Source organism: Dama dama, chromosome 9, assembly GCF_033118175.1.
Source record: "Dama dama isolate Ldn47 chromosome 9, ASM3311817v1, whole genome shotgun sequence".
In the NCBI taxonomy this organism is placed as follows: Eukaryota; Metazoa; Chordata; class Mammalia; order Artiodactyla; family Cervidae; genus Dama; species Dama dama.
Window position 1 is genome coordinate 27,110,811 of NC_083689.1, and position 17,020 is coordinate 27,127,830.

Genomic DNA, 17,020 nt, shown 5'->3' on the forward strand with positions numbered 1-17,020 from the left:
TTCTTATATTCTGTGAGAACAGGAACCACACCTTTTTGATTCACTACTACATTTACTTCAACTAGCATGGTTCCTGGAACATAATAGGTATTCAAGTAATACTTGCTATCAAATAAGCAGATTTTGGGTACATTTACCAATCTATAGCCCTCTGAAGTACTTAGAAAAAATACTTTAATGTAAATAATACTGCTATTAATGTTTCCTCTTAAAATTTTATTGAGACAAGTTGGAAAATAAGTATTAGTATTTAAGCAAAGAAACAATCAATCAATACAATTTTAGGTTCAATGGTGATGGTAAATTGGAATGACCATATGAAAAACAGTATGAGCATTTCTCAAAAACTTGAAAACAAAACCACCATATGAATCTAGCAATCGACTTCTAGGTATATAATCAAAGGAATAATGAGTATTTCAAAAAATATCTACACAACCATGTTCATTTTAACACCATTTGCAATAGCCAAGATATGCAAACATCAGCATCCCTGGAAAGATGAATGAAAAATAGGGACAGGAAAATCTGGCACATGCCTGCACATCTGTGTGCATGCACACAAACACACACACAGGAATATTATTCAGACCGAGAAATATTTTGCCATTTGTGACAACACAGATGACCCCGGCAGACATTATGTTAAGTGAAATAAGCCAACCATAGAAAGACAAACATTGTATCATCTCATTTATATGTGGAATCTTAAAAAGTTGAATTTACAAGACCAAAGAATAGAATTGTGATTCTCAGGGGTTGCAGGGTATTGGAAATGGGGAGATACTGGTCAAAAGCTACAAACATTTAGATATAAGATGAGCAAATTCTGAGGATCTAAGATACAGCATGGTGACTACAGTGAATATTAATAATACTGTATTGTATACTTGAAATTTGCTAAGAAAATCTGTGCTGTGCTAAGTCACTTCAGTTGTGTCTGACTCTTTGCCATCCTATGGACTATAGCCTGCCAGGTTCCTCTGTCCATGGGATTCTCCAGGCAAGAATACTGGAGTGGGTTTCCATTTCCTTCTCCAGAGGATCTTCCTGACTCAGAGACTGAACCTGCGTCTCTTATGTCTCCTGCACTGGCAGGCAGGTTCTTTATCACTAACACCACCTGCTAAGAAAATTGGTCTTATGTATTCTCACCACAACAAATGGTAACTATTTGATGTGATGGATATACTAATTAACTTGATTGTGGGAATTATTTTACAATGTTTATATATACCAAAACATCAAGTTGTATAATTCAAATATATATTTTTACTTGTCAATCATATCTCAATAATGCTGGAAAATGGTGAAGGTAATATATAATTCAATATAACACTACTCTGCAGACCTTAGTAATCTCTGATATACCAGATAAGAACAAAGGTTTCCAAAATGTCAATCCTTAGGATTAAAAGACACTTGCTACTTTCAAACTATGTTGATCTTTACAATTAATTTCAGAAAATGAACTGCTTAAAGTATCAAATTTCATCTACTAATTTCACATTTAACCTCATAATTTAAAAGTGACTTCTATTTGCCAGTGTATTATTGATCAAAAATATGTTTGTAAATAGCATTTGCTCATTTTTGAAATGAGGTGTGAAAGAGTATTTTAAATTTTTCCAATTTCAAGAAAGAATAGTCAAGATTTCTGAGAAAAGTAAAAGCCACTCTAGACAATCTTATTTTTCATAGTTTGGTTTTGGGTTAAATTAAAGAACACAATAAATCAAATATAACTCAGGTTTTAATAAGATTTTTCTTCTGGGTAAAAATTTCAGGTGATAGAAACAGAAAAAATTTTAAGCCTAAATCCATTTTTTCCCTTTGTTTTGGGGTAGACTCAGTGTATATTGGGGAGTTATTAATTATAAGATCGAAGAATCTGTCCTTAAGTTAAAATGGAAATTCATTCCAATCAGTGTTACCTCTACAATTAACTCTCTTGGGGAAAGAGTGCTAGCAAAAACACTATGTTAGTAGTAATTTGAGAACAAACCATTCTAGACAAGGTATGAAATGGGATAAATCTTAACATTTACACATTTATTTTTCTCTCTTCTATAGAACCTAGCAAACAATTTTATTATTGTGAGGCAAAGTAGTGTTTATAATACAAAAAATTACATTCAGTTCAGTCGCTCAGTCATGTCCAACTCTTCACGACCCCATGGACTGCAGCACACCAGGCCTCCCTGTCCATCATCAACTCCTGGAGCTTGCTCAAACTCATGTCCATTGAGTCGGTGATGCCATCCAACCATCTCAACCTCTGTCGTACCTTTCTCCTCCCGCCTTCAATCTTTCCCAGCATCAGGGTCTTTTCAAATGAGTCAGCTCTTTGCATCAGGTGGCTAAAGTATTGGGAGTTTCAACTTCAACATCAGTTCTTCCAATGAACATTCAGGACTGATTTCCTTTAGGATGGACTGGTTGGATCTCCTTGCAGTCCAGGGGACTCTCAAGAGTCTTCTCTTGAGAAGACTGGCAAAGTAATGTCTCTGCTTTTTAATATACTAAGTTGGTCACAACGTTTCTTTCAAGGAACAAGTGTCTTTTAATTTCGTGGCTACAGTCACAATCTGCAGTGATTTTGGAGCCCAAAAAGATAAAGTCTGCCACTGTTTCCACTGTTTCGTCATCTATTTGCCATGAAGTGATGGGACCAGATGCCATGATCTTTGTTTTTGAATGCTGAGCTCTAAACCAACTTTTTCCCTCTCCTCTTTCACTTTCATCAAGAGGCTCTTCAGTTCTTCCTCGCTTTCTGCCATAAAGGTGGTGTCATCTGCATATCTGAGGTTATTGATATTTCTCCCGGCAATCTTGATTCCAGCTTGTGCTTCTTCCAGCCCAGCATTTCTCATGATGTACTCTGCACGTAAGTTAAATAAGCAGGGTGACAATATGCAGCCTTGACATACTCCTTTTCCCATTTGGAACCAGTCTGTTGTTCCATGTCCAGTTCTCACTGTTGCTTCTCGACCTGGAGTGGCAAGCAGTGGCTGTGTGGCACTGGAGTGACGAATGGCCGAGAGGAGATACCCCACATCCAAGGTCAGGAGCAGCGGCCGTGAGGAGATACCCTACGACCAAGGTCAGGAGCAGTGCCTGCACGTCGCTGGAGCAGCCGTGAATAGATATCCCTCGTCCAAGGTCAGGAGCGGGCGGCTGCACTTCACTGGACCGGCCATGTGGACATACCCCATGTCCAAGGTTAGAGAGACCCCAATAAGATGGTAGGCACTGGAGTGGCTGTGAGGAGATACCCCACGTCCAAGAGCAACGGAGAAGCCCCAGCAAAATGGTAGGAGGAGCGAATTCGCACTTAGAATCAAACCCCTTTCCCACCAGGGACACTCAGAGGGCTCAAACAAATCTTGTGTGCACCAGGCCCCAGGGACCCCCCAGACTGAGACAGAACTGTTTGATCATCTCCTGTGGAGGTACAGGTCGGCAGTGGTCTGCCGCAGGGACAGGGCCTCTGGGTGTGGGTATGGCACAAGTCCTCTTGGAGGAGGTCACCATTAAACCCATCATAGAGCTGCCAGAACTTACAGAGAACTGGGAATAGACTCTTGGAGGGCACAACAGAACCCTGTGCACCAGGACCCAGGAGAAAGCAACAGTGACCCCACAGGAGACTGTCCCAGACTTGCCTGTGTGTGTCCAGGAGTCTCTGGTGAAGGCATGGGTCTGTGGTGGCCTGCTGAAGGGTTGGGGGCACAGACTCTAGCAGTACATGTATGGGATCTTTGGAGGGTGGTCACCATTATCTTCATTACCTACACCATAGTTTGGCATCAGGTAAATAGCAGGGAGGGAACACAGTTCCACCCATCAATAGAAAATTGGATTAAAGATTTACTGAACATGGCCTCACCCATCAGAACAAGACCCAGTATCCCTTCAGTCAGTTTGAAAACCACAATCACAGAAAAGTAATCAATCTAATCACATGGACCACAGCCTTGTCTAACTCAATGAAACTATGAGCTATTCCATGTAGGGTCACCCAAGACAAATGGGTCATGGTGGAGAGATCTGACAAAATGTGGTCCACTGGAGAAGGGAATGGAAAACCACTTAAGTATTCCTGCCTTGAGAACCCCATGAACAGTATGAAAAGGTAAAAAGATAGGACAACGTAAGATAAACTCCCCAGGTGAGTAGGTGCCCAATACTCTGCTGGAGAACAATGAAGAAATTACTTCAGAAAGAATGAAGAGATGGAGCCAAAGTAAAAACAACACCCAGTTGTGGATGTGACTGGTGATGGAAGCAAGGTCCGATGCTGTAAAGAGCAATATTGCATAGGAATGTTAGGTCCATGAATCAAGGCAAATTGGAAGTGGCCAAACAGGATATGGCAAGAAAGAATGTCGATTTTTAGGAATCAGTGAACTAAAATGGACTGGAATGGGTGAATTTAACTCAGATGACCATTATATATACTACTGTGGACAAGAATCCCTTAGAAGACATGGAGTAGCCCTCATAGTCAGCAAGAGTCCAAAATGCAGTACTTGGATGCAATCTCAAAAATGACAGAATGATCTCTGTTCATTTTGAATGGAAACCATTCAGTATCACAGTAATCCAAGACTATGCCCCGACCAGTAAAGCTGAAGAAGCTGAAGTTGAATGGTTCTATGAAGACCTACAAGACCTTCTAGAACTAACACCCCCAAAAGATGTCCTTTTCATTATAGGGGATTGGAATGCAAAAGTAGAAAGTCAAGAAACACCTGGAGTAACAGGCAAATTTGGCCTTAGAGTATGGAATGAAGCAGGGCAAAGGCTAACAGATTTCTGCCAAGAGAATGTACTGGTCATAGAAAACACCCTCTTCCAACAACACAAGAGAAGACTCTACACATGGACATCACCAGATGGTCAGCACCAAAATCAGACTGATTACATTCTTTGCAGCCAAAGATAGAGAAGCTCTATACAGTCAGCAAAAACAAGACCGGGAGCTGACTGTGTCTCAGATCATGAACTCCTTATTGCCAAATTCAGACTTAAAACGAAGAAAGTAGGGGAAACTACTAGACCATTCAGGTATGACCTAAATCAAATCCCTAACGATTATACAGTGGAAGTGAGAAATAGATTTAAGGGACTATATCTGATAGACCTGATCAACTATGGTTGCAGGTTCATGACACTGTACAGGAGACAGGGATCAAGACCATCCCTAAGAAAAAGAAATGCAAAAAAGCAAAATGGTTGTCTGTGGAGGTCTTACAAATAGCTGTGAAAAGAGAAGTGAAAAGCAAAGGAGAAAAGGAAAGATACACCCATCTGAATGCAGAGTTTCAAAGAATAGCAAGGAGAGATAAGAAAGCCTTCCTCAGTGATCAGTGCAAAGAAATAGAGGAAAAGAATAGAATGGGAAAGACTAGACGTCTCTTCAAGAAAATTAGAGATACCAAGGAAACATTTCATGGAAAGTTGGGCTCAATAAAGGACAGAAATGGTATGGACCTGAAAGAAGCAGAAGATATTAAGAAGAGGTGGGAAGAATACACAGAAGAACTGTACAGAAAAGAACTTCATGACCCAGATAATCACAACAGTGTGATCACTCACCTAGAGCCAGACATCCTGGAATGTGAAGTCAAGTGGGCCTTAGGCAGCATCACAGTGAACAAAGCTAGTGGAGGTGATGGAATTCCAGTTGAGCTATTTCAAATCTTAAAAATGATGCTGTCAAAGAATTACATTATAGAAAGACATTTTGGATTTTAGTCTTTCTGATTCAAAACTGTTCCTCATTCTGGGACAAACCTCATTGTGATTTTTCTACTTGTTATGAATCAAAAACTTCAAGACACCAAATAATATATTTCTCATTACTCTATATTAAAAGGAACATGTAAACCATGCTCAGTTACTATTCATGACACTCTAGAGCATCTCTGCTTAGCAGTTGCACATTCAATGACCCAGGAAGTCTTGGCCACCAAGCTCTTGCGGTGTGTGTGTGTATGTGTGCTCACTTAGTAATATCGGACTCTTTGAGACCCCATGGACTGTAGTCTGCCAGGCTCCTCTGTCCATGGGATTCTCTAGGCAAGAATATTAAAGTGGCTTGCCATTTCCTCCTTCAGGGACTCCTCCCTGAATCAGGGACTGAACTTGCATTTTCTTTATCTCCTCCACTGGCAGACAGATTCTTTACCACTGCACCACCTGGTCACTATTTCAATATGGTAGAGGCAGAAAAAATGAGGAGAGGGTGGATCATAACTTCTATCTGCCTAAACAATGAGCTCAATGTTCCACTCTACATTTAGAACTATGATCTAAGAGAACAGAAGTAAGATAAGTGGTAAAATTAATATACTGCCATCATGTCATTTAGTGTAAAGTCCTAAGTAATTTCTTAAATGGAGATATAGGTATTTTTCCCAAATGGGTTTAGATAGAGTAATCATGGGATTCTGGAACTCAAAATCTTAAAGCCAGGAGATACATATGTAATAACCAACATTCCTCATGCAAACTTACATATATTTTATGGAAAAAAGAGAAACTCCTTCTTAGAGCAACGTTTGTAATATATTTTGTCACAATAAGGGAAACTTTATATGGCAAAATAAGAAATTAAAGTTTTTCTGTCTCCCTTAAAAATCCCAAACTATAAAATTAAAACTCAGTCATGGTATCTACTAACCCTGCAATGAATTTTATCATATTTTATAATCAAATATAAAAATCACATGGAAGCTATCATATATAAACCATCATAATGGTTAAAATCATATAGAAGCTTCTAACTTCTTTTGTAGATTGTGAGATACTGTAGATAGAGGTAAGAAGTACTTTTAAGGACCAAACATTTTAATGATTTCCCATGATTCAAGTGGATTTATAGTTAACAGATTTTTTAATAGAAAATACAGTTCACAAAAAAGTTAGTTTACAAGACTAGATGCAGTTTACCAAATGGAATTAGCAATAGCATCTAGTAATCCAAAGTAGGAAAAAGAGAATGAGGTTTAAATGAATTGGAGAACACTTGAATTAAATCAGCATACCTCTCTTGTGAACCAGTGAGCTTACATTGTAAGTATTCTTTGATTCACTCCAGCAATCCGAAATTGCCTAAGCATTCAGCAAAGCAGTAATTTTATTTGAAATTACTTAGACTTTATAATTGCTGAATGGTCATGGCGTGTGTTTTTATTGGTTGTGAACAAAGATGACCTTCCTAGATATACTAGAGTCATTTGTCCCATCACTAGAATATATTGATTTGGCACTACAAAAAAGAGAAGTAAAATAAATGGGCCATACATGTAACTCTCTTTAAGAAACACTTACATAATTCAACCTAGGGAAAAAATGGTGACATTTCAGAGGATTCCTTTGGGGAAAAGACGAGAACACTGAGATCTCTCCTCACGGAAGACTTTTTAAAGTGAAATATACCTCAAATCTACAGAAAATTTATAATGGCCTTCATAATGAAAAATTCACTCATAATATATCTCTCTGAGAAAGATATCTTATTTTGCACTTCCTCAACAAATTGTCACTTGGATGCGTTTGAATTTGTACAAGACAAAATTCTCATTATTTTAATAGTGAAGGAAATCATAGACTATCTTTCACTTTCAAGTCATTATATATTGGCGAAGATTCCTGTGAGCTTCCAGCGTCCTCAGTATAACACTCATTGAGAGGTATTATAGCATATGCTGTTGCTGCTGCTAAGTCACTTCAGTCGTGTCCGACTCTGTGCGACCCCACAGACGGCAGCCCACCAGGCTCCCCCATCCCTTTGATTCTCCAGGCAAGAACACTGGAGTGGGTTGCCATTTCCTTCTCTAATGCATATGGATTATAGTAAAAGTTTGGAGCCATGCAGATCTGGGTTCAAATTCTGGCTCCAATACTGGATCATTACAAATGACAGAAGCTAGATTAAACTAGACTAAGCAATTTTTTAAAATCTCTTTGTGCAAATAATTTTTAAAAATTTAGCATAGCTGAAACTTTATTCCCTTTCAGTTCAGTTCAGTTTAGTCGCTCAGTCATGTCCGACTCTTTGTGACCCCATGAACCACAGCATGCCAGGCCTCCCTGTCCATCACCAACTCCCGGAGTCCACCCAAACCCATGTCCATTGAGTCAGTGACGCCATCCAACCATCTCATCCTCTGTCATCCCCTTCTCCTCCTGCCCTCAATCTTTCCCAGCATCAGGATCTTTTCAGATGAGTCAGCTCTTCGCATCAGATGGCCAAAGTATTGGAGTTTCAGCTTCAACATTATTCCCTTTGGTCAACATTTATTCCACCCTGACCCCCTCCCCTAGGCCCTGCATGCATGTTCTACTTTCTGTTTCTATGAATTTGATTTTTTTAAGATTCTACAAATGAAGTCATACAGTATTTTTCTTCCTCAGTCTTTTCTCACTAGGCATAATGTCCTTCAGGTTCACCCATATTTTTACAAATGGTAGGATTTTCTTCTTTTTTTAAGTTGAATAATATTTCATTGCATATTTACCATATTTTCACAGTTTCAGCTGCAAAATGAATAAATTTAGGCGATCTAATGTATAGCATGGTGACCATAGTCAACTGTACTGTATTATATACTTGAAATTTCCTAAGACGCTTTTTTTTTTCCCTAAGACACTTTAAATGCTCACACAAAAACAACAAAAGGTACCTATGTGAGGTAATGGATATGTGTATCAAAACATCATGTTTACACATGTTAAATATAAACAATTTTCATTTGGCAATTATATTCAAAAAGCTAAAAACAAGTCCAGGGGAGGAGTTAGGCTCAGCTGAATTCAGAGATCAAATAGAGCTAACAGGACTGAATTTTCTTCACCATTTGGCATGTTTCTCTCTTTCCCTCTATGATTTTATTTATTTGGTAGAAAATAGTTAAAGCTCCATATTCTCTCAAAAGTAAAATCCAGCCATGAAGATGACAGGCTTACAGAGTTTAAAGAATACATGATCTGAAAACTAAATTCGATTACTAGAGAGAGGTAAATGGATTTTTGGTGACAAAAATGTCATTTCCCCTAAAATCTTCTCTTAACTGTGTGATCTCAGGCAACTTAACTTAACTCATCCAAGTATAAAATGGAGATCACAACACAGACTATGTTCTATGGTTTTCTGGGAGTTAAATAAATTTTTGAAAATAGTTTCTAAAACTCTTGGCAGAATGCAGACAAATAATAAGTGAGGAATAAAACTGCTGAAAATACACCAGAAAGAGTTGGAATAGAAAAATGGGGTCCCGACCTCAGCTCCTGATCACTAGGACGGATGGTTTCTCTAAAGTGAAACCATATTTTCGTGACAAAAATGCATCTGAAAGTGTGTGACTAAGTGCAAACAAGAGCTTAAACTTGCCAAAGAAAATACACTAGCATGTAGGAAAGATGTTGGCAAAGAGAAAGAAAAAGGAAAAAAAAGAAAAACACCTGTACCCTTGTTATATGAAAAATACATTATTTATTTTAATCCTTCTAGTTATAGATGAAAAGCAGAGAATGAAGGACAAAGCCATAGCTTCATGCATGTACATCAGCTGGATATGGAAAGGAAAAAAAAAAAAAACTGGTGAGATTTCCCTGTGTCTGGCAGGGATCTTCAGACTGGTATCTCAAAGTTTATCCACTGTACTAGAATGATGAGACACAGAGTGGAAAGAGCGAGTGAGTGAGAGAGAGAGCAGAGAAAGAAAAGGAAAGATGAAGACAAAGAAGGGGTAAAGAGGGGAGGCATGGAGGAAGGAAGCAAGGATAAAGCAGAGCTATGAGGTACCATTACACGCCAGTCAGGATGGCTGCTATCCAAAAGTCTACAAGCAATAAATGCTGGAGAGGGTGTGGAGAAAAGGGAACTCTCTTACACTGTTGGTGGGAATGCAAACTAGTACAGCCACTATGGAAAACAGTGTGGAGATTTCTTAAAAAACTGGAAATAGAACTGCCATATGACCCAGCAATCCCACTGCTGGGCATACACACTGAGGAAACCAGATCTGAAAGAGACACGTGTACCCCAATGTTCATCGCAGCACTGTTTATAATAGCCAGGACATGGAAGCAACCTAGATGCCCATCAGCAGATGAATGGATAAGGAAGCTGTGGTACATATACACCATGGAATATTACTCAGCCGTGAAAAAGAATTCATTTGAACCAGTTCTAATGAGATGGATGAAACTGGAGCCCATTATACAGAGTGAAGTAAGCCAGAAAGATAAAGAACATTACAGCATACTAACACATATATATGGAATTTAGAAAGATGGTAACGACAACCCTATATGCAAAACAGAAAAAGAGACACAGAAGTACAGAACAGACTTTTGGACTCTGTGGGAGAAGGTGAGGGTGGGATGTTTCGAGAGAACAGCATGTATATTATCTAGGGTGAAACAGATCACCAGCCCAGGTGGGATGCATGAGCCAAGTGCTCGGGCCTGGTGCACTGGAAAGACCCAGAGGAATCGGGTGGAGAGGGAGGTGGGAGGGGGGATCGGGATGGGGGATACGTGTAAATCTATGGCTTATTCATATCAATGTATGACAAAACCCACTGAAAAAATAAATAAATAAATAAAGGAAAAAAAAAAAGAAGAGGAAAAACAAAAAAGCAGAGATATGTACCTTACTCCACACCGGCAAATGGAGAAGGGGCACTTGATCTCCTCAGAAACATGCTAATGACTTTATTCCAATTTCCTTGTATAAGAAATATGCATTTCCAGGATAGAACAACAGATAACTGCCCTAACTGGGAAATGCCTGAAAGTGGAGTACTGATTTCAAAAACTCTCTAACAGTCCTGTATTGTCAGAACTCAAGGCACCTTCTGGAGACAGAAAGTAGACTACAGGGATGAATCATAGTGTTCCTATTAATTCAGTTGTAGTCACATAATAAGACTACAAAATAACAACAGGGCAAGTTGGTAGATATACTATAGTGGGTTTGACAATTATCTTTTTTTTCCATTTCTATCTCAGAGTCCCACCAAACATAATATGGATTTTTATTAAATGGTATTCAATATACATGTATGTTTTTGCCACAGGGTTATTTGGCTTTATCAGTATGTTGTCATAATCAAGTATGCAACAATTTGTAATTGATAATTATCCAAAACAATGCAACACACTATATTGAAGACGTCTTAATGACAAAATTTTTAGGGGAAGAAGTGCTACAAAGAGTAGTTAAGGCTGTAATTATTCACATGACAAATAAAGACTGGTTGATAAACCTACCCACTACTATATATAAAACAGATAACTGATAAGAACTGACAGAGCACAGGAAACTGTACCCAATACTCTGTAATGAGCTGTATGGGAACAGACTCAGAAAGAATGGACATATGTATGTGTAACTGATTCACTTGCTGCACACCCAAAACTAACACAACATTGTAAATCAATTAAAATCCAATAAAAATTTAAAAATTCAAGGCCTCACTGAGGATTTGAAATCTGGGGCAATTACACGGGATGGAGCAACCAGCAAACATATTAATAATCTTGCTACTAAACAAAATACCCATCACTGGTATTACATAACCCTTACATGGTTCTCTTTAAATTGTTCATTATATTTCAGAGTAATCAGAAGAAAAATGTCTTTTATATTTTCCCTGATTTTATCTTTCCTAGTTCTTTCTTGATGAATCTGCTAAAGTTTTATCTATTTTGTTTATCTTTTCAATGAACTAGCTTTTAGTTTCATTGATCTTTTTCTACTGTTTTGTCTCTTATTTATTTCTGCTTGCTCTGATCATTATGATTTCTTTCCTTCTGTTAACTGTATGTTTTGTTTGGTCTTCTTTCTCTAGTTGTGTTAGGTGTAAGGTTAATTTATTTGGAATTTTTTCTTATTTCCTGAGGTAAGACCATATTGCTATAAACTCCCTTCTTAGGACTGCTTTTGCTGCATCCCATAGATTTTGGATCATCATGTTTTCATTTTCATTTGTCTCTAGGTTATTTTTTGATTTCTTCAGTGATTCATTTGTTGTTGTTTTAGTAGCATACTGTTTAGCCTCCATGTGTTTCTGTTTTGTTTTTTTTTTTTACAATCCAGTTGTAATTTCTGACCTCATAGCATTGTGGTCAGTAACGATACTTGATGTGATTTCAGTTTTCTTAAATTTACTTAGGCTTGCTTTATGGCTCAGCATGTGATCTACCCTAAAGAATGTTTCACATGCACTTTGAAAGAATATGTTTTCTGCTGCTTTTGGATGGAGTGCTCTGTAAATGTCAATTAAATCCACCTGCTCTAATGAGTCATTAAGGCCTGTGTTTCCTTACTGAGTTTCTGTCTCAATGATCTGACCACTGACATAAGTGGTGTGTTAAAGTCCCTCACTGTTACTGTTTTTCTGACCACTTCTCCTTCTACAGCTGTCAGCATCTGACATATATTGAGGTTCTCCTATGTTGGGTGCATATACATTTACAATTGTTATGCCTTCTTTTCGGACTGATCCCTTGATCATTATGTGTCTTCTATCACCTTGTGCTTTTTTCTTCACCCATGACTTTTAATAGGTCCTGAATATCTGTGCCACAGAGAGGGCATTTTCTAATTCTTCTTTAATAGACTTCTGGGCTCGTGATGGTGCAGCAAGGAAGTACTCAGTTCTATTGAAGTTGTTCAGTTTCAGTATTGTGTAGACCTGTGCTGGGTCTTGGAAATGAGACCTTTTAAGTATTTCTCATCCTTTTTTATTTGACAACTAAGCTCTTATATTTGTGCTGGGTCTTGGACACAAGATTTCCTGCTTTAATTGAGCAGACTTCTTTTTTGTTTATGGCAGAGCCTGGAACCAAGTGATTTTCCTCCTTCTCCCTAAAGGGAGAACTCTTCTGATGTGCCCTTCCCTGGAAGCAGTATTTTTTTTTTTTATCTAGGTCCTGGGGTTGGAAAGGTGTGAGGAAATTCTCTCTCAAGGCCCTTATGGTTTCATTTATGTATGGTTTCATTTATGTGAAAGTAGTACTTAGAAAAGCAGTTGGTATTTTGTGTGATTCAAGTGGCAGCTGATAATAATTTGCACACCTGCATGGTAGAGAGGGCAATTTCCAATCTCTTGCCTTTTTTGTGGGCACTGGGTAGATGCCTATGCCTGTGCAAAAGAGCTCTTAGGTTAATATGGCCTTCCCTCTTCACTAAAGCTCTCAGTTATTCAAAACTGATTCACTAGATCTGGTTAGTTGGCCTACTACTGTATAGCTATAAAGGATGTAAAGGGCTATAGTTTATTATGGAGGTTATAACCAGTGCCATGAAGGCATAAGGAATCAGGAAGAGAGGCTTTTTCTTGTCCTGAGCATAAAAAGGAATAAGTGACTTACTCAACATTAACAAAGTTTGAAACTTAAATTTTCAGTCCCCAGCAGCATAAATCCTTTTTTAGAAAAAATGTTGAGTGGGATCCCAAAAATCAAGAGAAAAAAGCAGAATTTTATTAATATTATTTAACAATATAGGATATATTGATAATATTTACTTATTTAGAAAGTAAATGAAATGACAAGGTAAGTTTTTGATGAACACAGGCATTTAAAATTTGGACTTATTCACATGGGCAAATGGGTGGTTATGGTAGAATGTTTTTAATCATTTATCTTGAAATCTTAAGCTATTCTTCAGTTAAGAAAAATTGGCAAGAAAAGATTTTTCTCCTTGAAAACTGCATAAATATGAATAAATCCAACATAAAATTAGCATACTGATCATCTTTAATATGCTAAACCATGCTACATAGCACATTTACGTTTTAAATTATACCTTTAATAGTATAAATGTATCTATAAAATTCAAATTAATCTGGTGACATCCTGAACCCCCTTTAGAGACCTGCCATCCATCTGAATCATAAATTTATAATCCATAAAAATACTGAAATAAATAAAATATAGTTTCTAATTAGTCTGGTGAGAGTGAAAATACTAAAGTTCCCATTCTCCACTAGCTATTTTGAATGTGGCTCAACACCTGGTTGGCTCTCTCATTTTCCCCTAAACAAATGGATTAGTTACTATGTTAGGGTGTTCAAAGAGGCTTTCCAAGAAATTTAGCTTCATAAGACCAACTAAAATAGTTATCTCTTGAGAGAATGAGCCGTAAAATCACTTTCAAAAAGCATACAAGTTATGCTTGTATAAGTCTCAAAATTTTTTTTTTAATTTTTTTTTTTGGCATCAAAACGAACACAAGAGGTGACAAGTCAAGGCCTTAAAATAATCATGTTGATATTTCAATGACAGCCTTATCCATAGGAGATTACATTTTATTTTCCAAATCTACTAATGTAAATTCAGCCTTTACCAAATTAAGAACATTTTAATCTCTTCACAATACACTCTGACTGAAGATTTAGGCACCTTCCAAATATAAGTGATTAGTATTCAAATGTTCTTGCCTTTCAGAAAAAGCTTTTGAACAAATTGATGTGTAAATTGAACAAACTATCAGCTCCATCTCATTATTAAAGAACAGCATTTTGGCACTTCTTCTGCCAGGTCCTTTGTTTTAGTAAAAAATGTCTTACAAATTGTGATAGACTCCACTAGTCCACTGGTTTGTTTACAACACTTTCATCAAGCCCCCTGTGTCTCTTGAAAACCAGCTGAATCACATTTCCCTTCCATTTTGGACTACACATTTGGAGCACCATGTAATGGTTTTGGCTATATGAGCAGTAGCACAATGATTCCAGAACCATTCCAACCACTGCTTTCAGCTTTAATTCACTTTTATTAGTCTTTGATTGTGTTGACAAGACCCAGCTGTGAGTCTAATTATCAATACTTCTATAAAGTATTGGTGCTTATGACACCATCAGAGCAGGAGAAATTAGGACTAGTATCTTAACTAAAGAGATTATAATTTAATGTGATTTTAAACTATCTGATAATGTGATGACACTTTTAGATAAATCAAAAGATGGATCTTCTACCACAGCAAATAAAAAGCAGAAAAAATTTGTATGCTAATAACCTGGTTGTGCTCAAGGTTTTGAATCAATGAAAGCTGTATGATTCAAAAGTTACTGATACAAAAAAGGATTCAACAAAAAAGATTTCCACTGATAAATATTTTAAAAGCCAGAATTAAAAGTCACACCTAACACATAGACCCATCTCAAAACTCATTACTGGGCACTCCATTGCACTCCAGAGAGAAGAAATCCAGTTCCACGCACCAAAACACCGACACAAGCTTCCCTAACCAGGAAATGTTGACAAGCCAATCATCCAACCCCACCCACTGGGTAAAACCTCCATGTTAAAAAGGAACCACAGACCTCCAGAATACAGAAAGCCCACTCCAGACATAGCAATCTAAACAAGATGAAAAGGCAGAGAAATAACAAACAGGTAAAGGAACAAGAAAAATGCCCACCAAGTCAAACAAAAGAGGAGGAGATAGGGAATCTATCTGAAAAAGAATTTAGAATAATGATAATAAAAATGATTCAAAATCTTGAAAACAAAATGGAGTTACAGATAAATAGCCTGGAGACAAAGATTGAGAATATGCAAGAAATGTTTAATAAGGACCTAGAAGAAATAAAAAAGAGTCAATTAAAAATGAATAATGCAATAAATGAGATCAAAAACACTCTGGAGGGAACCAACAATAGAATAACAGAGACAGAAGATAGGATAAGTGAGGTAGAAGATAAAATGGTGGAAATAAATGAAACAGAGAGGAAAAAAGAAAAAAGGATCAAAAGAAAAGAGGACAACCTCAGGGACCTCTGGGACAATGTGAAATGCCCCAACATTCGAATCATAGGAGTCCCAGAAGAAGAAGACAAAAAGAAAGGCCATGAGAAAATACTCGAGGAGATAATAGCTGAAAACTTCCCCAAAATGGGGAAGGAAATAGCCACCCAAGTCCAAGAAACCCAGAGAGTCCCAAACAGGATAAACCCAAGGCGAAACACCCAAAGACACAAATTAATCAAATTAACAAAGACCAAACTCAAAGAACAAATATTAAAAGCAGCAAGGGAGAAACAACCAATAACACACAAAGGGATTCCCATAAGGATAACAGCTGATCTATCTACAGAAACCCTTCAGGCCAGACGGGAATGGCAGGACGTACTGAAAGTAATGAAAGAGAATAACCTACAACCTAGATTACTGTATCCAGCAAGGATCTCATTCAGATATGAAGGAGAATTCAAAAGCTTTACAGACAAACAAAAGCTGAGAGAATTCAGCACCACCAAACCAGCTCTTCAACAGATGCTAAAGGATCTTCTCTAGACAGGAAACACAGAAAGGATGTATAAATGTGAACCCAAAACAACAAAGTAAATGGCAATGGGACCATACTTATCAATAATTACCTTAAATGTAAATGGGTTGAATTCCCCAACCACAAGACAAAGACTGGCTGAATGGATACAAAAACAAGACCCCTATATATGCTGTCTACAAGAGACCCACCTCAAAACAAGGGACACATACAGACTAAAAGTGAAGGGCTGGAAAAAAATATTTCATGCAAACGGAGACCAAAAGAAAGCAGGAGTCACAATACTCATATCAGATAAAATAGGCTTTCAAATAAAGGCTGTGAAAAGAGACAAAGAAGGACACTACATAATGATCAAAGGATTAATCCAAGAAGAAGATATAACAATTATATATGCACCCAATATAGGAACATCGCAATATGTAAGGCAAACGCTAATGAGTATGAAAGAGGAAATTAATAGTAACACAATAATAGTGGGAGACTTTAACACCCCACTCACAACTATGGATAGATCAACTAAACAGAACATTAACAATGAAACACAAACTTTAAATGACACAATGGACCAGCTAGACCTAATTTGATATCTATAGGACATTTCACCCCAAAACAGTCAACTTCACCTTTTTCTCAAGTGCACACGGAACCTTCTCCAGAATAGATCACATCCTGGGCCATAAATCTACTCTTGGTAAATTCAAAAAA